General features: G+C 31.7%; 1 protein-coding gene across 2 annotated transcripts in view; it reads left to right on the top strand.

Annotated features, from left to right (window-relative positions):
• The first annotated feature begins 5,985 nt into the window (after window positions 1–5,985).
• LOC132748803 (multiple epidermal growth factor-like domains protein 11) overlaps window positions 5,986–26,707 on the top strand; it is a 51,828-nt gene continuing 31,106 nt past the window's right edge. The window contains exon 1 of one of the 2 annotated variants that reach the window (XM_060738443.1): window positions 5,986–6,156. The gene's annotated coding sequence lies outside the window, so the exon portion shown is untranslated. The remainder of the gene's footprint in view (window positions 6,157–26,707) is intronic. The other variant, XM_060738441.1, reaches the window with a different exon arrangement.

The following is a 26,707-nucleotide window of genomic DNA, read 5'->3' as shown; positions in this document are numbered from 1 at the left end:
GTATTAAATAATGTATATACCACCATGTTACAGCTATGAGTTTTATAGAGGACTTACTAATGATATTCACCTTAATCATGGAAAACTTACTGACATTCTGAGATTTAAGAATTACGTTTATATTCTGTTATTTAAAACATTTTAAGGGAAGAATGAAAAATCTTTTTTTTTTCTTTTTGTGAAAGGTCTTAAGCCTGGTTGTCTTTAAATACATTAATTTGGTGATGAATTAATCATGTCAAATGCAATAATGATTTATTTCAAGTTTTTTTTTTTTTTTATTTGTCGCCAAGGCAAACGATTATTGTTTGATAGTTATTTTATTGTTTTTATATCATTTATAACATGTTTCATACATAGATGAATGATAACTTTATATTTTGTTTATTTTATTATTCAAAACAATGGAATAATTTCTAGTTTATATATACCAATAAAAGTTTAAAATGTTATTTTTGTTTTTTACGATGATATCTTATAAATTAGAATATTTGTAAAATATCAAGTATTTTTAAAAAAAAATTATTGTTTCCAGCTATTCAACAAATGTTGTTCTACCCCAAACTGGTCATAACTCATTTCTGCCCAGATACCACATTTGGGCCAAAACTCGCTTAGCTTGTCACATATAGTCTTATATATGTTAAAAAGACGCTATCATCACATTATGGGTAACAAATTAATTATTGTTAGCAAATTTGGGAACTAATATTTTTTATCATGTTCTTCAGAATAAATTGTTTAAAAAAAAAACACTGTTAAAGATTATCTGACTTAATTATTTTTTGTTTTTATTTATTTTGATTTTGATGCTTAACAACAGAAGGTGTCAAGAGCTTTGTGCCAGCTGTAAAAACTTGCCCCCTACTTCACTTCAGTGTTGTTTTATTTTTCTGGTCCTTCCGGATCATTGAGTACCACTTATGCCAGTGCTAGGGGGCGTGAAGGATGTTGCAATTTTTCATTATTCCTCATGTACACACTCAATCAAACCGAGACTGCATTTTCCATTTAATTTTGTTGTAATTAATGCTTTCGAGGGATCAAACTTTATCCAGATTTTTAAAAGCGTATTATAAGATGCTATGAGATATTTACGGTGGCACAAAGGTGACATGTGTGTGTTTTTATTTATCTCGTGCGCACGAGATACTATGTCGTGGCCTTGAGTTACTAAGTCGTGGCAACGAGTTAGTCCAGTCGTGCGCACGAGATAATTAACCAATCTTGTTACTTGACTTATTTATCTCGTGCTCACAAATTAGTAACTTGTGGCCACGATATAGTATCTCATGCCCACGACTTAATTATCTTGTGGCCACGACTAAGTGCAACCCGTTTTTGCACACTTTTAAATGCCATAACTAGATTAGATTTATTAGGCAACCTGTTTTTGTACATACATAAACACGTTAATTAGAAAAAATTAAAGCGTGTAACCCGTTTTTGTACATACATACATGCTTTAAATGGATTAAATTTTAGATTGCAACCCGATATTGTACACACCTACATGGCCAAAATAGACTCTACGTAAAAGTGTAACCAGTTTTTGCACACATAGATGCATTGAATTGATTCAATTTAAGAGTGCAACCCGTTTTTGTACACAACTATATAGCCAAAAAAGATTGTATCTCAGACATAGGATTGTAACCTGTTTTTTCACACACCAATATACCCCAAAGACACTCAATTAAGTGTGTAACCCGTTTTTGTACGAACATACATACGTTAAATGAATTCAATTTCAGAGTGCAACACGTTTTTGTACACATCTACATGGCCAAAAAGGGTCTACATAAGAATGTAATCCGTTTTCGCACACATGAATTCATTGCATTGATTCAATTAAAGAGTACGACCTGTTTTTGTACACACCTATATAGCCAAAAAAATTGTATGCAAGAGAGTAACCCGTTTTTGCACACACACCTTTATACCGTAAAGAGATTCAATTCAAGATTGCAGACCGTATTTGCTCACTTATAAATACCATATATAGACCAGATTAAAGAATGCAACCTGTTTTTGGACATACAGAAACACGTTAATTTGAAAACAATTAAAGAGTGTAACACGTTTTTGCATACACATTTTCACCTTGAATGGCTTCATTTTAAGAGTGCAACCCGTTTTTGTAAGTATCTATATGGCCGCAATAGATTCTTTATAAGAGTGCAACCCGTTTTTACACAAGTATAAATACCTTATATGGATTAAATTTAAGAGTGTAACCCGTTTTTGTACACACCTTTATACAGAAGAGATTCAATTCAAGAGTGCAATCCGCTTTTATTCACATCTATATTCACTTGATACATAAAATTTCAAAGTGCAACCCATTATTGCACACGTAAAAATACCGTATATAGATTAAGTTTAAGAATGCAACCTGTTTTTGTACTTACATAAACACGTTAATTAGAATAAATGTAAGAGTGTGACCCGTTTTTGCACATACATATATACCTTGAATTGCTTCATTTTAAGAGTGCAACCCTTTTTTATACGCATCTATATATAGCCTGATTAGATTCTTTATAAGAATGTGCCCGTTTTTGCACACAGCTATATACCCTAAAAAACTGAACTATGTAACCCGTTTTTGTACACATCTATTTTCACTTGATATATGCACTTTAAGAATGCAACAGGTTTTTGCACACGTACAAATACCTAATATAGATTAAATTTAAGAATGCAACTCGTTTTTGTACCCACCTATAAAGCCAAAAAAGATTATATATAAGACATAAGACTGTAACCCATTTTTGCACCTATATACCCCAAAGAGATTCAATTAAGAGTGTAACCCGTTTTTGTACATACATACATACGTTAAATGGATTCAATTTCAGAGTGCAACCCGTTATTGTACACACCTACATGGCCAAAATAGTCTCTACGTAAGAGTGTAACCCGTTTTTGCACACATAAATACATTGAATTGATTCAATTTAAGAGTGCAACTCGTTTTTGTACACATCTACATGGCCAAAAAACGGTCTACATAAGAGTGTAACCCGTTTTCGCACACATGAAATCATTGCATTGATTCAATTTCAGAGTGCAACCTGTTTTTGTACACACCTATATAACCCAAAAAAAAATGTATGTAAGATAGTAACCCGTTTTTGCACAAACCTTTATACCGTAAAGAGATTCAATTCAAGAGTGCAGACCGTTTTTGCACACTTATAAATACCATATACAGATCAGCTTTAAGAATGCAACCTGTTTTGTACATACATAAACACGTTAATGAGATAAAATTAAAGAGTGTAACCCGTGTATGTATGTATGTATGTATGTATGTATGTATGTATGTATGTATGTATGTTATGTTATGTTATGTTATGTAATGTTATGTATGTATGTATGTATGTATGTATGTATGTATGTATGTATGTATGTTATGTATGTTATGTTATGTATGTATGTATGTATGTATGTATGTATGTATGTATGTATGTATGTATGTATGTATGTATGTATGTATGTATGTATGTATGTATGTATGTATGTAAAAAAACGTCTTACACTTTTAATTGAATCACTTTGGGGTGTGTGTGTGCTAAAAAGGGTTAACACACTTATATTCAATCTATTTTGGCTAAACAGGTGTGTACAAAAACCTGTTGCATTTTTAGATTTAATCCTTTAATCCATATAAGGTATTTATATGTGTGCAAAAACGGGTTGCACTCTTTAAGTGCATGTATTAAGTGCATATAGATGTGTACAAAAATGGGTTACACTGTTAAATTATCAGTTATAAGGGTATATAGGTGTGTGCAAAAACGGATTGCATTCTTAAATTTAATTTATATAAGGTTTATATGTGTGCAAAAACGGGTTACACTTTAAAGTGCATGCATCAAGTGTATATAGATGTGTACAAAAACGGGTTACACTGTAAAATTAACTGCTTTTAGGATATATATGTATGTGCAAAAAACGGGTTACATTCTTAAATTTATTCTATTTAACGTGTTTATGTATGCACAAAAACAGGTTGCAATCTTAAACTTAATCTTAATACGGTATTTATACGTGTGCAAAAACGGGTTGCACTCTTAAATTGTATGTATCATGTGAATATAGATGAGTACAAAAGCGGGTAGCACTCTTGAATTGAATCTCTTCTGTATAAAGGTGTGTACAAAAATGGGTTACACTGTTAAATTCAATGTTTTAGGGTATGTAGGTGTGTAGCAGTCTTATAAAAAATATATTGTGGCCATATGGATACGTACGAAAACGGGTTGCACTCTCCAAATGAAGCCATTCAAGGTATAAATGTGTATACAAAAACGGGTTACACTCTTTATTTTTTTTCTTTCTAATTAACGGGTTTATGTATGTACAAAAAAAGGTTGCATTCTTACATCTTAGATACATGCATAGATGTGTACAAAAACAGGTTGCACTCTTAAATTGAATCAATGCAATGAATTTGTGTGTGTGCGAAAACGGGTGACATGTAGACCCTTATCTGGCCATGAGATGTGTACAAAAACGGGTTGCACTCTGAAATTGAATCCATTTAACGTTTGCATGTTTGTGCAAAAACGGGTTACACTCTTAATTGAATCTTTTTCGGGTAAATAGGTGTGTGCAAAAACGGGTTACAGTCCTATGTCTGATATACAATCTTTTTTGGCTATATAGGTGTGTACAAAAACGGGTTGCACTCTTAAATTGAATCGATTCAATGTATTTATGTGTGCAAAAAACGGGTTACACTCTTACGTAGAGTCTATTTTGGCCATGTAGGTGTGTACAATAACCGGTCGCACTCTGAAATTGAATCCATTTAACGTATGTGTGTATGTACAAAAACGGGTTACACTCTTGATAGGTTATCTTTGGGTTATATAGGTGTGTGCAAAAACGGGTTACAGTCTTATCTCTTATATATTATCTTTTTTTTTTTTTTTTGGGGGGGGGGGCTATATACGTGGGTACCAAAAAAACGGGTTGAATTCTTAAATTTAATCCATATAAGGTATTTATACTTGTGTAAAAACGGGTTGCACTCTTAAATTGCTTGCATCAAGTATATAAAGATGTGTACAAAAACAGGTTGTGTGTGTGCGTGCGTGCGTGTGTGTGTGTGTGTGTGTGTGTGTGGCGGGGGTGGGGGTTACATTTTGTGCTTTTGAAAGTTTATTTTACGTTGTCACGTGACCTTGACGGTGTTGGTGCAACAAAAATCCTCCCTTCCCCCGAAAAAAAATACAACAAATAAACACATTTCCATAAGCATAAATAAGTATTTCTGATAATCTGCAATTTTGATAATGTGACTGCAATGTTCAATACAACTTGTTACGGAACGTCGATGGTTCTACACAAGTGCACCTGAGGTCCTTCAACCATCATTAAAACTGGAAAGTCGCCATATGGTCTATACTGTGTTGGTGCGACGTAAAACCTACCTAAACATAGAAATACACATATGAATCATGGCGTTATTAAGGTGATCTACTGACAAGGATGGTGGCAATAAAAGCAGATAAATAATAAGATAGCATGATCTGGCATTTTGATATTAGGTAATAATCACTTTATGCAAATATCAGTTTGCGGAAACGAATTGTTAATAGGTTAGGCAATGTCATATTTTGCGAAATTTACACAACAGAATATTAGGAATATCTCATTACAGAGACCCTTTTATCTGTTACTTTTGTATATATTTTTTTCACACCACAATTACCAAATTGGACAAACAATACAAGATAACTAAATGTCATATAGATGCCATATAGTTATGGAATTACAAAACACATTTAAATACAAACGAAAACGCCAATACTTTTAAGGCTAACCAATTGGTCAATGCATACATTAATATAAATGTTTATGCAAGGAAATGCCAAACATTGCCATTTAATTTTTGTTGAATATAAAGACTCATATCTCTTCTCACATGAGTTTGCTTCAGCTCTAGCTACTAGCAGGAAGAAGCGCATCAAATCACTCCGCGGATTATTTCGTTTTCCAAATATATTTTAATTTAATCTTTTTTAATTGTTTTACAAGAACTTTTACTATGCAGTCAGTGTTGTGGAAATAATTTCCCTTCAATCATCAAGGATGATCTAAGGTGGATTATCATCTTAATTTTTGTTAGCTATTTAAATACAGGTTAGTAATCAAACTTTTTATTCAGCATGTTACATGATATAATTTCGTATAAGCTGGATGTTGTTTTCTTCTTTACACGGAAATTGCTCACGTTTTGATGCAATGATCTATATCAAAACATATATATCATTTGATTGTTCTAGAAGTAAGGTATTTGATATAAGAATGTTTCGTTTAATTAAATCATACAAAAAGAAGAAGAAAAAACAACGTAAAAGTAAAGAAAAACTCATCAGTAAAATTTTATTTGATAATTCATTTTATAATAATTAAAGTTTGCAGTAATCAAAATATCAAAGTACGAATGTACAGACGGACTTGCTATCTGTTGTTATTACATCATGTAATGTTAGTAATTTTTTATTGCTATCAGCCTGATTATATATGGGCAATTTATACAATCTGCATTGATTTAAAGGAAAAATATTGTGACGTTCATATAAGTATGGTCATATTCTTTCTAGTAGACCTCTTCATCTATTTAATAAAAAGACAAAATTGTCATCAAAACCTGATTTTTTTTTATCATATCTTAATATGCTGCGTAGAAAAATCCCACCATTCAGTGCCTTTTCAACCGCTGTCACATGGTACCTGAAACTACACTATAATTGCATAAGTAATATAACTGTCTGTTTCAGGTCAGCACTATTAAGTGTTGAGAACTGAGTGACGATCAAGCCGATGCAAGGGGACGTGAGGGATGTTGCATGTATTCATTATCCCTCATGTCAGACCCAATCAAATCGAGTCTGCAATTCTCTTTTAATTTTGTTGTAATTAATGCTTCCGAGGGATCACTTTGTTTCAAAAATTTCAAAACAAAGATGTCAAAACATTTTACGTTTGTTAGTCATATTATGATGTACTTTGAAAGAAATTTTTAAATATTAGTACCACGATTTTCTGGAAGAGTGCTGCTTATAATGATTTCATAATTTCTCTAAAAATTTAATTTTAAACCCTACAATTAAAAGTGTTTGTTTTTGGTTTCTTTCGAAAAGGGATATGTGCAGTTCGTGAAATATTGAGTAATTTCTATGACAATAATTAGATTTGATATTGATTTCCATATAACATTTAAACTCCACCGAGGTGTATAAGCCTTGAAATATAAAATTTGAATTTGCTACATTAATCTGCCGGTATACTAAAAACAGAAAAATATGCATAGAATAATCAAGAAATACACTAAGAAAAGAACATCGCTTTTTATGTTATTTTTAGCCTAATTTATATGAAAGCGTTGCATCGCTAGTAAATTTTGGGTCATTTTTTACAATTAGAATAATTATTCTGAAGAAAATGGATTGAGCGAATGATCTGAAATTTTTGACTCAAGTAATTATCAAATGGAGCATCGATTTCGAAAAAAAATATTTTGGGTCCCGTCATGTCAAAAGATTATTTGTTCATTTCTTTCGCGTTTTTATAATATTATCCAGGTTACAGAAATGCATAAATTTACTTACACATAAATTGCTGTAGACTGCAACAATAGTATGTGTTATACAGTATAAAGTATGTTATATTAAAGTACGCTGACATTGATAATTAAGACCGCACATAATCAACAAATAATATATTAGCTCGAAGTTATTATTGTAACGTGATATTTAACACCATTAGCAGTCTACGATACCACGGGGGTGGGGGTTGAACTCAATATGGATCTCCAAATTTAGCATAGGTGAATTTTATAGACATATTTCTCTCTCACATATGGTGGTATAGCGCCCATCTGAATCAGCAAAAATTCCTCTTTCATAAGGTAATGGCCCCATCCATTATTTTTTAGAAAAAAAAACAAACAAAGAAGATGAATTTAAGATATTTCGGGAATTTTAGGGAAAAACTGAATGAGTTCAAAGAATTGTACAGAGGATAAGAGGGCAATAATGGAAAAGGTTTTATAGAAGAAGAAAACAATAACGAAGTTGATGATAATGCTATAAAATCTTAAGCTGGCTGCAAAAGTAGGAATCAAATACCAGCTGTCAATACAGACCGGAATATGTAGCTCACGGGAAACTGTTTAGGGCGGTTCCGAGGTTCTGTCGTGTTTCCGATTCATTGTTACCTGAGAGCTAAATACCGACAGCTGGTGTTTGATTCTTTGTCTTGCATACTACATGTCATTTTTTTACAAACAAGAATAACGATAACTAATGTTTTCTTTAAGCACTATTTTCTTATAGTAGCGTAAGAATTTACAACTTCATTCACGGTTAATGATGTCATCCTAAGAACGCAATTCAATCATAAAAGGCGCACGGGAATTACGTCATTTAAAGCACGCGACAGGTTTTTCTAGCACCGGTGTAAACAGTTCATAAACCACAATCATGGGTTTGACATTGTGCTCTGGTCCTAGACCCTTGACGAAGAGATGACGAGATGTTATCGGAAATTTTAACACGACCCGCATTTTACCGTATTGAACATAGAAGAACCGAAAGTGTGTGTTATTATGCAATAAAATCTCTGATTGACGTTCTATATTTAGACATGTGACGTAATCATTATACACTTGACGTACTCACTAAAAATGTGACGCGCTGAAAATAACTACATAAACAAATCAGGCGCAATTTAGCTTGATATCAGGTACGGCATTATTTATTTGATGATGTCGTATTAGAATCGAAATAATATATCCAAAATGGGTGATTTTATCTCTTGATAAAATCACTGTTTGTCGTTCGGATGCGCATCATTATATCACACAGGCTTCGCCCTCTTGATATATATCCTCGCATCCAAACTTCAAACTGTGATTTTATTGAGCGATAAAATCACAGTTTGGGATATATTATTCTTCAATTGAAAATAAGTATTGACGAATTACATGTTTATCAAAATATCCTATAAATTTATCCATAATTTTAACACTAATTTTGTCACCATACACAAAGGTGAAGAAAAACGCCGTTAAACTGCCAATTTGTATTTCTGGCGGTTACTTTTTATTCTCTCGATAATAAAGTTACCATCTTTTAAGACAACACTAATAACGCATTTTAATTGATATTTTCCGTTCTTACAATGTTTACTTTTTTTATAATACTGAAAAAATATATTACATACACTACCGTCACAGGTTTGATCCATATCAGTTCATAATTTTTTATGACATAAACCGCGGCGCAGGAGTGTAATAAAAACTATATGACACTAGTGTTTTAACACTTTGACGTGACGTCAATTACGCTATATAGAAAAATAGTGTTAAAGCGCGCTTAAGTTAGCGTTACACTATGGGCGCTATTGAAACATTACTCATTCTAACAGCTGAATGTTTTTATTTTATTAATGTGATAAATAGAATATTATATTCGTGTAGATTCAAAACTAAATTTATTGAACTCATTGAATAAAACTATAGTATGCTCGCTACAGGCTCGCATAATGTGGTTTTATTCAACTCGTTCAGTAAATTGAGTATTAAACTACACTCATTTGATATCATCTATATATGACAATTCGGCGCCAATTAGTAAGCAGCGTAATGATGTCATCCTAAGTATACAACTCATTCATAAAGACGCTAGAATGACGTCATTTTAAACTGACAAGAATGATTAATCGTGTCCTGATGTAAACACAATAAATCCTGTCTGACACGTAAGTTTTAATTGTTGAAACCTTGATAAAATAACATTTTTTCTTTATTAGTTCTTTTGTTTAATAATACATGTATCTTATCTTAGAAACAGTAAATGCGAAATCGAACAGCGTAATACGAAAATCGGCACGGGAAGTTAATTCCGCTTGAAAAATAGCATAAGTGATCTTCCTTATTTTGTCTTGTTAAGATCGGTCTGAACGGTGTTTATCGGCAAATTAACACCGGTGTTGTCGTTTGATGCGAAAAAATAATTATTCAGTCCTACATTCCTACGCATCAAAACTCCAAACCGGTGTTAAATAGCCGATAAACACCTCTCATGCTCTCATTATTTCTTAAATAAATCGGAATCATATAAAATAACGAATGATGCAATAATAACAGTTGTAAACGATTTTCTATTCCATTTTACATTAAACAACGTTTAAAATAGATACATTTTACTCGAAAATGAGGGGGTTTCAGCGTCCAATTTACCCGTATAGTAAATGCATCATCTCTTATCGCACAATCATGTCATTTTGTTCGTTACTTATATTCACAATGAATTCCAACTTTATATCGTCCGCAATTTTTTTAGCCTGATCATTGTGTTCTTCACCATGTGATTTTGGTACCTTTTCAATCGTATTATGTCCGTGTGATCATTATCCTTAGCTTTAATGGGTTTTTTTAAGTTCAAATTTTGTGATTTCAGCTTGGCATTTTCCTTCACATAGTCAAACATGGGTTTCCATAATTTCTAGTTTTTTTCATAATTGATGAAGAATATTCAGATCGCCTCTCAAATTTAACATCTTTTACTAGATTTCTCAAGAATGTATCATCCTTCGTTATTACATTTTCTAACGTTTTGTTAATCTGTTTCAGCTGTTCTGCAACATCATAATTATTGCTTTCAGCTATAGTTTCATTTTTTTCGTCTTAATGTGTAAATTTGAATCTTCAAATGTAGTAATTGTCTTTTGTTTTTTATATTAGAACGTGTCTCGTAATTTTTGCTACTATTAATCGACCTGTTCCCATCTCTTTTATTTTGATTGTTCCTACCCATTCCAGAAATATATTTTCCAAACTTATTTATATTTATAAAACAGCAAATCCCTGTGGTGTTTAACTTTTATGGCAAATACTTGTCATTACACAAATTTGTCTACCTTAGTGTGTAAAGCAATGGATCCATGCTTGGAAAATAGTTTATATAGTATTTTTCTCAATTTTTAATATCATTAGAAGCTGTTAAAATTTACCATTAATTCTCCATATTATAGTCCAATATTTTCCGCCGACAAATCCAAAAGATAGTGTTATTTCAATTGTATTTCTATTTTTAACGCACTCACAAAAACATGCACATACATCAAGGGACATTACTCATACATTACTCTTACTCTTACATTTTATTTTTATCGATACTTTGTAGGTAAGTACGGAAGCATGGAGAGGACATAGTCGATTTATTTTAATAATCTGTGGGAACAACTTATTTGTCGAAGTATTTTTTATTAATCTGTGGGAACAACATGTTTTGTGAGAAAAATCTTTTTTTATTCTGTGGGAACAACATATTTTGTGAGAAAAATCTTTTTTTATTCTGTGGGAACAACATATTTTGTGAGAAAAATCTTTTTTTATTCTGTGGGAACAACATATTTTGTGAGAAAAATCTTTTTTTAATCTGTGGGAACAACTTATTTTGTGAGAATTTTTTTTTTTATTCTGTGGGAACAAACTATTTTCTGCTATATTTTTTTCAATATCTTGTTCCCTCAAGATAATAAGTTGTGTGAACAAATTAATTATGTTGTTCCCTTTTAATCCTCTAGAACGTAGGAATTCTAATAATTTTCTAAACATTTCTTCTGCCATTATTGCAATTGTGTGCAAATGGCGACTTTTTAAAAAGGGACTTAACTTTGCAGTCACTCTTTGTGGCAATCGCTATTTTGATTGGTTGAATTATGTTGTGGGAACAACATAATTAATTTGTTCGCACAACTTATTATCTTGAGGGAACAAGATATTGAAAAAATATCGCAGAAAATAGTTTGTTCCCACAGAGTAAAAAAAAGATTTTTTTCACAAAATAAGTTGTTCCCACAGAATAATTTTTTTTTTTACTCAAATTAAGTTGTTCCCACAGAATAAAAAAAGATTTTTCTCACAAAATATGTTGTTCCCACAGAATAAAAAAAGATTTTTCTCACAAAATATGTTGTTCCCACAGAATAAAAAAAGATTTTTCTCACAAAATATGTTGTTCCCACAGAATAAAAAAAAAATTTTCTCACAAAACATGTTGTTCCCACAGATTAATAAAAAATATTTCGACAAATAAGTTGTTCCCACAGATTATTAAAATAAATCGACTATGTCCTCTCCATGCTTCCGTAGGTAAGTGTGAAAACTATAGTGTGTTTTACAAGGGGAAATTTTCAGCAATTTCGATCGTGTTATATTAATGTTACGTAAAGTACAATTCTGAGTTTAACAGAACATGTGACTACAACAGGATAAAAAAGCAAAAGGTACAGAACTTTGCACAACCAGTTTGAAGATTTTTATTCACTACGCGCGTTCATTTTTCAATAATCTAGGTCTACCAAGTTTCGTTCTATCACCAAAACGTACTTTAAAGGTTTTTGTGCTTTTCAGTGTTAAGGTACAACTGTTATAAATTACTGCCACAGTACGTTCTCAAATTGACATAATATTATGACATTGCAATTAATCGAAGCATAAAGCGACGGTATATTAAGTTATTTATTAAGGTAGTACACCCCTAATGGGCACTATAAGGAATTGTAAATTTGACAACATAGGACAGTTATATGCCTTAAATGTCACCTGTATGCAAAATTTAAACAAAATTTACCGTGTGGTTTATGAGTTATGGACATTTTTATGAACTAAAACTTTGCCATTAGAAGGGATTTTTTCAGAAATGAGGAAACTCTAAATAATCTATAATATCATCATTATGAAAAATGTATTCCTTTTGCTCATTGTTAAGAAATAAATAATGACATTTAGGTAACAAATTAAACAAGCAAAATGATTGTTTTAAACTAAATGTTTTTAATATGTATAAAAATGTAACCTTACCCCACCCACTTAAAACACTAATTTGACCATTTCCCTATGTAAAAAGCCTTATTTAAAATATCCCTAAAATTTTCCAAAATGAGGGGCTATTTTCAAAGTTTGCTTTAATTTTCTTTAATGTATATTGGTTGGTCTTGCAAAATATAAAATACTTTTACCGTTTAGTTCTTATTTTATTAAACTTTGAAAATATCTGGTATTATATTTGCTATTAAATTTGGCATTATTTAGTAAATAAATACCTACAATAATTATATAATTAAAATAAAACACTTTTTTCTTCCATAGGGGGTCTGAGAGATTAATAAAAAATGTTAAAAAGAAAAAAAAGAAAGAAAAAAAATTGCCCCTTCTGGGGTTTGAACCCACGCCCCCTCAGTTTCAATACACTTTACAGTGATTTTAGCCTATTTGAATACTCTTCAAAGTGGAGACAATGCATTAGGGGTGTACTACCTTAATTAATTTTCGAAAACATATTGCCCATAGCGGCGTGCATCCTTAAAAACAGGTAACAAACTGTGAATCTATTGATTATTCGATTTAATGAAGCATTTGCACGGTTCATAATTTTATTTATAAATCGGTCAAAAATGGCAAATTCAGCGGGATTGGTTTTGGATCAACAGCAAGGTCAATATTTTGCGAGTTTGGAGGATTGAGTTCATCTACGACTGGAAGAAAATTTGTGTTGTCAATAATAAAGGCTAACACCACCGACCAGACATGTTGAATATGTTTACACTTGTGTGTATGGCTTAGATACTATCAAGTGAGACGAGAATGTCATAAAGCTACTGAACATTTCCTCGACATTTTGGAACGCTATATAGAAGAAACCAGAACACATACTTTGTATTGTTCTGTATTGTAATATGTTAATACGAACCATTTTGTAAGACTACAAATGAGGCGATTTTTTGAAATTTATGTGACGTCACTTCCGGTTGGATGGATGTATTTCTTCAACGGTGATATGAAGAAATATGGAAGTACACATGTTTTTAATCAGCTCAGAGAAGACAAAAACTGCACATAGTTTGACATATTTATTAATTACATATCACAAGTATATTCATACAAAACATATTCTTACAAAATTGTTCGCATTTACATATTACAATAAACACCATTTTCTGGTTTCCAGTACTGCCGTATGTCCTCCCTGACTCTATTTTTGATGACGTTACTGTCACAATAGGGACTACGCTGGGATACCAGGCCGACCACAATTGCTATCTAAAACAACCAACAACTCAGAACAGAAAATATATACAAATTTATTTACAAGAAATGAATATCTATAAATGAAAAATGATTATATATGAAAAGTCACTGCGCAAACAAACACTATCAACGTATCTCAGTCTATTTCTCCCGTAAAGTTTCTGTCATGATGTTTCAATAAAGTGGTGGCGTTGTTGAACAAAATTCGTCACAATGGCGGGCGTCTTGTATAAAATCTTATCAAGCGTAACTGTACTTCCTACAGTGTTGGCACAGTTGATAGGATCCTGAACAAGGGCATGCGTCACCCTTTAGCCATGGACATACGTGTGGAGGGCCCGTGTCATCTTCGGGTGTGTCCTCAAATAAGAAGCTACAAAGTATAAAACATGGTAAGTTCCATGATAATCCCCTTGGAAAAGACTCGACCTTTGTCGGTTTCGAATAAAATAACGTGCTTCTTTGAATAAACAAAATGTCCACTATAGTACACCATACATTCCGTGGAACAAAAATTCAATCACATCCGCATAATACTGCGTTGCAAATATATTCAAATATACGCCACATAATAACCACCAATAAATAAGTCTTCCAAAATCATGCCACTGAAGACCCTTCTCCAGAGATACGTTAGTTTTGATACGTTGTATTTACTTATAACAAAAACTGATGATAAATGAAATGAAGTAAGATGATAACGTAAATTAAATTGATTGAAACAAATCATTACGATACTGCAGCATTTTACATAAAGTTACACAAATACGGTAGAACCAGAATAAATTATTTATGAATATATATATATATATATAGTTTTTATATATGCCACTATGTAGGCATATAATGACATTTCCAAACAACAGAACTAAGGGGTACTATGTTATATATATCAACTATATATTTAATTTTACAATAGGTGCAAACATATTGACCAATAACATAAAACCCCATTAAAAATATATACATTTGTGGGACATATACCATTTACTACTAAAACCGGCCTACGGGCACTATTTTAGAAGGGTAGCCTACGCCCCCATACATCATTTTAAACATGCTAGAGTTGCGGGGCCTTATGTATGCCCCACATTAAATATAAACCCCACAAGTATGGTCTCAAATAGATCGATGCCCCGTAAATGGAGGAATGTGACTGTATATATATATATATATATATATAGATAAAATTATAATGTTTAAGAAATAACAAACTCTGTAAAATCGGTAGCGCTTTCAATGCTTTCTTCGCATATCTTCAGCCGAAACTTTAATAAACAATAAACATATAAACAAATGACGTAACGTCATGAAAAAAAGCGGGAACGTTAAATGATAACGTATTTCCCGGCAAACACAATATGGTTATTTATACTGAAAAATTATAATATTACGGACATTGAGCATAATCCGTACAATCTGGCAGTGAATTAATGACATTTATTAAAGGGAGGTAATAAAATTCACAAGTTAATGATTTTATGACCACAAATTGTATGGTAATTAACAATTTTTACTCAATAAATATTGGTAAATAAACGAACAATTGGACTGAATAAAATCGCAAGCGTTTCTTTCATAATTAAAAATGAAGAGATTGTGATAAATATGAAGTACTTATATATATATACCTTGTTAAACGAGTATTACCAATGAGCATTTAGCTGTGGTTTTAACAACTTGATTAAAAGTTTTTCTTTTTCTTCTCTAAAATTGTCACTTTCGATTAATATCTTATATAGAGGGAAAATGCTAAATTTACCTCCTGAACAACTATGTAAATGTTTATTTACTTGTAACATTCTGAGTTCTTCAGTGTTTGTTTGTTGCCTATGTAAAGTCATACGTTTACATAATTCATTTTTTGTTTGGCCAATATAAAACTGTTTACAGTTGTCACAAATTATTGAATATATCACATTTTTTGAAACACAGTTCATACTTTGTTTTATCTTAAATGTCTTACTGTTACAAAATTGTATTTCATTTCCTTCTATTAGAGAAGGACATGTCTTACACCTACTCCTGTTGCATTTAGAAACTGTTGTTACAGTATTATTTGTCATGTCGAACTTTGAAGAGGTTAAGATGTTTTGAAGATTTTTTGCTTGTCTTTTACTGTTTATAATGCGCTTCTTTTCTAAAACACTGTTCATCTTTTCACTTTTTCGTAACACATTCTCACAAGATCGAATTGCTTGGGAAATATTGGTATTTTTGGGATTAAATGTTGTTACACATGGGATAACGTTGTACTTGTTGTTAGCTGTTATGTTTTCTTCAGTTTTGATGGGACCTTTCAATTTGGCTTTAGATATTCCGTATGTAATAATTTCATCTGGGTAATTCTGATTTTTAAGTCTTCTAGTTAGTTCTGAGAGGCGTTTTTCTTGCAGTGTTTCTCCTCTTACTATAGTTATGATTCTTGACGCAAGGTTGAAAGGAATGTTTAACTTTGTATGTTTCGGATGACACGATTTAAAGTTGAGGTAGTTGTATGTGTCCGTCGGTTTACTGTAGATATCTGTTGTTATATGTGTTCCAGATTTCATAACTAATACATCTAAAAATGGCATGCTCGTTTCACTTTTATTCATCGTAAATTGAATACTGGGGTGTAAATTGTTTATTTCTCTTAATAAATCATCTGTGTTGATATTTTTCCCGACTATTAAAAAACAATCATCCAAAAATCTCTTCCAGTTCATTTTAATGTAGTTTGAAAAGTCGTTTCCGTGTATTGTTGATATTCTTTCGTAGAATGTTTTCTCTAGATATCCAAGTACCAAAGTAGCATAAGTTGGGGCGACTTTAGTACCCATAGCTGTTCCTTTATTCTGGATATAATATTTGCCGTCAAAATAAAATACGTTATTCTTTAGGATAAGTTGCAGTGATTTCAATATAAATTGGTGTTGGAATCTAGTATCTATTTTATCGGGAAAATTTTCTATCCAGTGTTGAATTGCCTGTAAGCCCAGATCATGTGGAATGTTTGTATACAAATTTACGACATCAAAGGTAACTAAAATGGAATCTTCTTCTACATTTTCCGGCAAGTAATTCAGGAAATCTAAGTCATCTCGAATGAAACTTGGAACTTGTCTGCATAATGGTTTTAATATGAGGTCTAAAAAGTGGCTAAGTCTCTGTGTAACACTGTTAGGTCCCCCTACAATAGGCCTAAACTTTAAATCATCTGGTGCAGAAACTTTAATGTATTCAGATTTATTATTATTAATTGCCTCTTCAATTTTCCTACTTTTGTGAATTTTAGGTAATCCGTAAAAAAAGCTGGTTGAACTTTCAAAATTAGTCAAATATGTAGATTCCTCCTTTACCAATCCTTTACCGTGTTTATTTACAATATCATTTAATTCTTTCCGTGTCCTTAAATCTGCGTTTATATCTGTCTCTGAATAGTAACTTTCATCACTCAACATTTTCAAAATGTGATCTCTATAGTAGTCATTGTCCATACAAACTACAGCACCGCCTTTATCTGCTTCTTTTATGATTAATGATTTTTTTGATAATATACTTTTCAATGCTGATCTATCTTTCTTCATTAAATTAGAATGAACATCAGATTTATTTTCAAGTGGGATTTCCTTTAATGATTCAATAGCCTCTTCTAAAAAGATATCTTTACTTTTAGGAGGTTTCCATCCAGTTTTATTTCGTACTAAGGGTATATCGTTTCTATCATTATCTTTATCTTCTTCATGGAAAAACTCACTAAGCCTTAATCTTCGACAAAATTCTTTTATATCAGTTTGTAATTCTGTTTTATTTTCCATTGGAGTAGGAGTAAATTTAAGCCCCTTGCTGAGTAATTTTACTTCACTTTCTGATAATTCTATAGTGGAAGAATTATTATTATTAGGTGTAAGACATGTCCTTCTCTAATAGAAGGAAATGAAATACAATTTTGTAACAGTAAGACATTTAAGATAAAACAAAGTATGAACTGTGTTTCAAAAAATGTGATATATTCAATAATTTGTGACAACTGTAAACAGTTTTATATTGGCCAAACAAAAAATGAATTATGTAAACGTATGACTTTACATAGGCAACAAACAAACACTGAAGAACTCAGAATGTTACAAGTAAATAAACATTTACATAGTTGTTCAGGAGGTAAATTTAGCATTTTCCCTCTATATAAGATATTAATCGAAAGTGACAATTTTAGAGAAGAAAAAGAAAAACTTTTAATCAAGTTGTTAAAACCACAGCTAAATGCTCATTGGTAATACTCGTTTAACAAGGTATATATATATAAGTACTTCATATTTATCACAATCTCTTCATTTTTAATTATGAAAGAAACGCTTGCGATTTTATTCAGTCCAATTGTTCGTTTATTTACCAATATTTATTGAGTAAAAATTGTTAATTACCATACAATTTGTGGTCATAAAATCATTAACTTGTGAATTTTATTACCTCCCTTTAAAATACGTTATCATTTAACGTTCCCGCTTTTTTTCATGACGTTACGTCATTTGTTTATATGTTTATTGTTTATTAAAGTTTCGGCTGAAGATATGCGAAGAAAGCATTGAAAGCGCTACCGATTTTACAGAGTTTGTTATTTCTTAAACATTATAATTTTATCTATTTCAACACTGCACAAGGAACATTTATCACGTTTTAATATATATATATATATATATATATAATAAACAATACTGCCAAATAACTAAACCTGAATCAAATAAACTATCATTCTAATAGAAAATAGTATTTTACGAAATAGCAAAAATTTATGAAACAAAATCACTAGAAAATTAAATTTACCTTGTACAAGCTGTAATTTTATGACAAATTTAATTTGTCTGTCACCGTCATAGTGACCTGTATAACGTCCAGTGCATTGCAATATATCACTTAAAATTTAGTCAGTATATAGCAAACTACTGAGTACTGAGCGGGAAAACGGATCGTGCAAAACATGAAAAATCGATTTGCCCGAAATATAGCTGGGACGGCGGGAAAAATAGTTATGTAAAATAAAGGCCCGTCCTTCAAATACAGACATAATACATATATCTGGTTCATAAAACAAAAATGTAACTTTCTTATTACTGAAAGGATTTTTGTGAAATAAACGGCAAGATGTTTAAATTGAGACATGGAAATTTATGGAAACCATAAGAATACTCTAAATAATAATTTCACCCGAAAACTCTAAATTGAACAAAAGATGATGCAATCTCACATCAATGAATATAGAGTAAAAATGAGGTTCGGCATGAAAATATAATGCAAGATTTTACAGACGTACTTTCACTTTGTGACAGTTACAGTAGACATTTCCTGCACAGTGGGTTCAATAAATTTGTCTGTTCATTAAAGCCCTGTCCGCATGTTTTAACTGATCTACTAGGTTTTTCCATCGAAATAACGTTAAGCTGATGACTTTTTTGTTGGTTTGTCAGCCTGCAATTCTCTTATGTCGACTCTTAGTTTGCCTTTCCATTTATTAACTTGCACATACATCTAATTACCGGTGTCGCGTAATTAACACACGCATGGTAATATTACCACGCGTGTGATTATAACGCAGCGGCGTAATATCTACACGGTTTGGGAAAGTGCCGTTAGAATCACACGCAGGTCTTATATTTACTCAAAAATAGCTGGAATATATACCATTTTATTTCAAAATGAATTCCGCATCTAATGGTATAACTTTTGTGGGATTTCATTAATTTTCTAAGACACGGGAGTGTTTTAAAACGCATGTATTGCAGTGATTTTTAAATATTACAACCTTCGTTCGTTCCTTCGTTATGAATAATTATAATTATGTTCTGATAAATAATCTTTAAAAATGTTTAGTCCTTCTTTTAGATGTGTTATATTTATTGTGTTTTCACTTGGTGTTCAAATCAGTTGTGATTTTAAATATTGATAAGAGCTATGCGTGTTTGTTATGTTTTGTCAGGGATGTAAATAGACAATAATTGATGTGTCATTTATCCTTAATTAGAATAACATTATCTTAACAAATCAAAGCGTTTGAAGGTAAGTTATAACATTTAAAATGGGTATTATTAAAAGTGCAATCAGACAGAGCCACTTGTATTTTTGGGTTTCAAAAACAGAAATCTTTAACTGATTGTATGTTTATTCTTCAATCTGTCATATCAAAGACGCTTAACGCGGGTCAAAAATTGTACACTATATTTATCGATTATGAGAAGGCTTTCGAAAAAATTGATAGGTCCTATCTAATGCACAAACTTCTGGCTGAAAATGTTAGTTGTAAAATGGTTTAGCAATTGACGCGATGTACACCGTAGTGAGATCATGTGTTAGGTATAACTTCAAACTTTCGGGCTTTTTCGACTCGAACATAGGTCTGAAACAAGGTCACCCGAGTTCGCCTCTTTTGTTTATGCTCTTCGTAAACGATGTAGTCGAAAATATAAATGCAAATCTTGAAGGAATTTTTACTGTAAATGAACTTAAATTATTTGTACTATTGTATGCTGATGACCAGGCCATTTTTGCGACGTCACCGGAAACACTTCAATCCATTTTAAACGATATAGAAAATTATTGCGCAACGTGGGGGTTAAAAAAAACACATCTAAAACAAAGGCTATGATATTTGAAAAGGAGAGGCATACTACTTATATTTTTTATGTAAATAATGAAGTTATAGAAATAGTTAATTCTTTTAAATATCTTGGCTTAACTTTTTAAAAAAATGGAAATTGGTATCGATCACAGAAAAATATCGCGCAGCATGCTGGCTATGCGCTACACAATCTTTTCACAATATTAAATAATGTAGAACTGCCAATATATCAGAATTGTAAGCTATTTGATTCATTGGTATGGCCCATCTTTAATTTCTGATCGGAAATATGGGGTATGCACCCTGCTAACGATATTGAGCATGTTCACACGAAATTCCTGCGCCGTATGTTTAGTGTAAAAAACTACAAAATTTTATGCACTCTATGGAGAATTAGCTAGAATACCTATGTCCGTAATTCGTAAGATTAATATGATTAAATACTGGGTGAAAATATTAAATCAAGATGAGTCGTCACTTCAGAAAAAGGTTTACATTATGTTGAAAACTGATTGCAAGCTAGGTAATGTTAACGAGGGTTACTGGGCGTTTCAAATAAAGAGTATTTTGCAAGAACACGTGGTTCTCTATGTGTGGCTGCAACAATCCGATATACACACACAAATACCCTTTTCAGAGATTAAACAACGAATAATTGATAATTTTCTCCAAAAACGTTATTCAGATGTGGTTAATTCTAGACGGTAAGAAACATATAGTTTATTTAAACACGCTTTCGAAAGAGAACGGTATTTGGAAGTTATAACTGACCAAAGGTTTAAAAATGCTTTAGCCCGCTTCAGAACCTCTTCTCATAGACTTAATATAGAAATCGGAAGATATAACAATATGCCGCGAGATCAAAAGGTCTGTTTATCATGCAACATGAATATATTACAGAATGAATATCATTTTCTGTTAGTTTGCCCCAAATACAGAGACTTAATGCGTAAATATTTAAAGAACTATTATTGTCACCGGCCTACGTTAACGAAATTTAAAAATCTTATGTGTTTTACATGAAATGCAGCTATTATAAGTTTGTCGAAATTTATATATTTTGCAACAAAACTACGTGTCTCCTAACCATAACTATATTTATATGAAGTGCTTTTTTTAAGTAAACAAAGATATACACCAATACACATCATTATACTGAATAGCTTAAACTTAAGACAGTGTCGCCTCATAGTATTGTAAATGTTTATGTTATCACATAAAATCTTACTTCGTAAAATGTTTAGAAAAAAATACTATGTATTTGTCTTAACAGTACTCTTCTGTAAATGATATAAAACCTGCATGTCTTTCTATTATCACTGAACTGGTTACATTTTGTATGGCTATAAATTGTTATTTGTTTTATGCCAATAAAATTATTTGAGTTGAGTGGAATATTACCGAAAAGTCTGATTTGTATTGGAAATTAGAACAGTGCACGTGTTTGATTTTATCGCGCCGAAGTAACAACGGCAATGCGTACGAAATTATATTTTATCAAACATAATTAAATTATGTTTAGTATGACACTATGTTCTCCAAAATTAATTTTTGTGCCTACGTGTGACTTCAGCTGAAGGTTTTTGCAAACTTTTAAAATGTTTTGATGAGTACAAGATCTCGGAAAAAATATATAAACCGCCCGCGGCAGTAAATCGTGATAATCGCACGCATGGTTTTATATTTCACCAAACATACTTGAATTAATAATATTGTTTTCCAAAAATGAATTGTGTCAAATAATTGTCTGTTTTTACCAAAACTTTTGTTATCCAACAAACAGGAGCATTTAAATAATTGCATGGAATTGAGAAAAAAATATATAATTATATAAAAACAAAACAAGCGTATATTAATATTTTTTTGTAGATAAATTATACTTGTTTATGTGGAGAAATATTATTTAATGATATAAAATATATTTTTAACTAGATCGAAATTATCAGTGTCATATCCGGGGGACTTTATACCGTTGGTAGTATGCATAATACGTATTGGTGCATGAAAGTGTCAATTCTCTTAAAAACGCAAAACATACCGTTTAGAGTGTTCGCCATTCATTTCATTATCTGTAACGGCATATATGCCCCTCCTTTCTAGCCCTTGACTCACATAATTTGTAAAATTGTTATAGAAACTTGCCATAAATGGGTACATGGAAGCGTTTAATTATGGAAAAAAGAAAAGAATGAAGATTTCGTGATTAATAGTTTTCAAGATAATGAGACATTTAAGGCCCCTGTAACATTGACCTTTGAACTAGTAATCCAAAACCATTAGGTGTCATCTAATTGTTATGACCAATCAATATTATAAATATGAAGAATTTGTGATAAATAGATTTCAAAATAATGAGCGGAAACCATACTAACATTCAAGAACCCTGTGACCTTAACCTTTACCTAGTGAGTCCGAAACCAATAGGGATCACTTACTAGTTATGACCAATCAATATGTGAAATGTGAAGACTTTGTGATAAATAGATTTCAAGATAATAAAAGGAGACCATTCTGACATTTAAGACCCCTGTGACCTTGACCTTTGATCTAGTGACGCCAAAAGCAAAATAGATCATCTGTTGGTAATGATCAATCACTATGTGAAATTTAAAGACTTTGTGATAAAAAGTAAGCAAGATAATAAGCAGAAATCATACAAAACTTCAAGGCCCCATGTGACCTAGACCTTTGACCTAGTGACCCCAAAGTCAATAGGGGTCATCTACTAGTTATGACCAATCAATATCTGAAATATGAAGACTTTGTGATAAATACCTTTAAAGATAATCAGCGGAAACCATTCTAACATTTAAAGCCCCTGTGAACTTGACCTTTGACCTTGTAACCCTAAAATCAGTAGAGGTCATCTACTAGTTATGACCACTCAATATGTGAAAGTGATAAATAGTTTTAAAAATAATAAGCGGAAACCATATTACCATTCCAGTGACCTTGTGACCCCAAAATCAATAGAGGTTATCTACTAGTTATGACCAATCAATATGTGAAATATAAAGACTTTGCAATGAAGTGTGACCAAAATAATGAGCAAAAACCATTCTGACAATTAAGGCCCCTGTGACCTTTTACCTTTGGCCTAATGACCCTAATATCAATAGGGGTCAACTGCTGGTTATGACCAATCAATATGTGAAATATGTAGACTTTTTGTGAAAGATACTTTTTAAGATAATCAGCTGAAACCATTTTGAGATTTAAGGCCCCTGTGACATGGACCTTTGATCTAGTGAACTAAAATCAATAGGGGTCATCTACTAGTTATGACCAATCAAAATGTGAAATATGAAGACTTTGCGATAAAAACTTTCAAAATAATCAGCCGAAAACATTCTGACATTTAAGGCTCCTGTGGCCTTGACCTTTGACCTGGTGACCCTAAAGTCAATATTGGTCATCTACTAGATATGACCAATCACCATGTGAAATATGACAACTTCGTGATGAATCCTTTTTAAGATAATAAGCGGAAATCATTTTTATATTTAAGGCCACTGTGACCTTGACCTCTGACCTAGTGACTCCAAAATATAGGGGTCATCTACTAGTTATGACCAAACACTATGTGAAATATGAAGACTCTGTGATAAATAAATTTCAAGATAATCAGCGGAAACCATGTAGTCTACCAACGGACAGACCGACCGACCGACAGACAGACAAACAGACAGACCGACATTAGCAAAACAATATACCCCCCTCTTCTTCGAAAGGGGGCATAATAATTGAAAAAAACTTGCACAACCCATTATATCATAATGGTACGACCGATTAATGTAATGTTTTCTCAGATAAACGAGAAGTAATTGAATTTAGAAGGATATTACATTTATTTACCATGCAAATTTAACAACATAGCCAACATATTCATTTCTATTTATTTAACGATTTGTTTTGCTTATTACAGTTAAATATCACACTTAAACTGTGTATGGATGACATTATGCCTTCCATATAATATGAACAGAACAGAATATTTATCTAATCTATTACTACTACTTGCACATGCATATGATACGGATAAAGGATAATGTGCAATCACGATAATTAACGCTCAACATTCAACATTCTGTTTCTCAAAGGCAGAATTCCTTTAAAGTCATATGCTTATTCCTTTTCACTGTCAATCTTTTTTGTCAAACACTGACTGTTATTAGGGTGATTGAATAGTTTTTGATAAATGTGTAGCATTAAATATAAAAAATGCTTAAAAAATTAAACAATGCCCCACTCTTTTTATAAACTGAACATTACCGATAATTACCGAAGAATATAAATAGATATTAAATGTCACGGGATTACTGATTATTCAAGGAAACTGAAAACAAATTTTACGATTCGAATTTTACCTGTGTTCAATAGTTTCACGGTGCATATCGGTACCCTCTTTGTGAAATCTACTGAAACGGTACCCTCTTTGCACATGCACATGCCATTCTCTGCTATAAAAAAACATATTACAATGAAATTTTACTTGATTGTTATCCATCGATGGTTTGTTTTTTGATGGTACCGATATGGATATGCACGTGAGTTTTAACAATTTATATAGTGGTTCTGTTCTGTGACCAGCGTGTGATTATTTTCGTAATTTCGCGGCGTAATAAGTAGAGGTTATTTGTTTGTTTTGCATGTAAGATTGAAATATATTTCACTGAGTGAACATCAGATGCAATATTTTCACGAGTGGCGAAGCCACGAGTGAAAATAGAATAGCTAGTGTTCATGAATGAAATATATTTTAATCTTATATGTAAAACAAATATTTTTTTTTAATTTCATGCTTTTCAAGTGATTTCAAGTATTTTTTTTATTGATTTTGCCGCGTAACGTCGCGTTTTCAACTTTGTGACGTCATCACATCATGACGTCACATATCAATTTTGAAATATAGTTCAGTTATATTTCTCTAATTTTGTTACATTATTAACATGATGTATGATGACATCGACTTTCTTTTCCTAAAGAAGCAAAATTTACGTATTACAGCATTTACATTTGCATGTTATTCCAATTAGTTATGATTTTCTTTTCATCCGCCTTCAGATGTAGTCCGGCTGTTAAAAGTGAAAATTATATTTCATAAATTTCACTAGTGGTTTATCAGAGTATAATCATCTGATATATTACAGTAAAACACTATTAAGTATGAAATAAAGACACGGTTATAGGAAGTGCCGTTATAATCACACGCACGACTTTAAAATAAATCAGTTTTATCCGAATGATAAATATTTTCTTCGAAAATAGTTCTGCGTTTTATGGTATTTTTTTAGAATACTACTATTTGCCCAATTTTCTTTATTACCACGGTTCGTTATAATCACACGGTTTGGAGTAGTGCCGTGAAAATACACTCCAAATAATACGAAATATATAGCATTTTATTCCAAAATGAATTCCGCATCTAATGGTATAACTTTTGTGCGAGGGCTATGTATTCCCAAAAGCCCATCTCACACATTACACACCTCCTCTATTGTTTGTGACAGGTCTACATTTTTCGGATAGACCTGTTTAAACAAAAGAAAGTCCGTTATGAGGTCTATCTTTTGCACGTGCACAGGTCTGTTATAGTCAGACAGACCCGGTCATGAAATACACGTGAAAAAATAGACCTGCCTATGCGCAGACAAAGAAAACATGAAATGCAATCAAATATTAAAACCCTTTTAACAAAGAAATTATTCCAGCATCCCTATATTCAATCTTTGAATAAAAATAATGGGTAGCATATCAAAGTTAGGACACATTTAACATTTATTTAATCGCGTAATTTTAAAAGTAATAGTTATTCTGTCATTAAGTTCATAATATAACAAAATGGACGTTTCAAGTTCATATCTATGAAACTATATAGCAGAAATCACAGCATACTCATTACGATTTTAAAATGTTAATAAAGTTATAATTGATTTAGTTTAAAACATTTTATGATGAACGATCATATTTTATTCCAGAACATAATAATCTGCTAC

The sequence above is a fragment of the Ruditapes philippinarum genome, unplaced genomic scaffold, assembly GCF_026571515.1.
Source record: "Ruditapes philippinarum isolate M1 unplaced genomic scaffold, ASM2657151v2 ctg98_1_1_1_1, whole genome shotgun sequence".
Classification (NCBI taxonomy): domain Eukaryota; kingdom Metazoa; phylum Mollusca; class Bivalvia; order Venerida; family Veneridae; genus Ruditapes; species Ruditapes philippinarum.
Note: the sequence above shows the minus strand (reverse complement) of the source record. Positions and strands in the feature narration are given on the sequence as shown.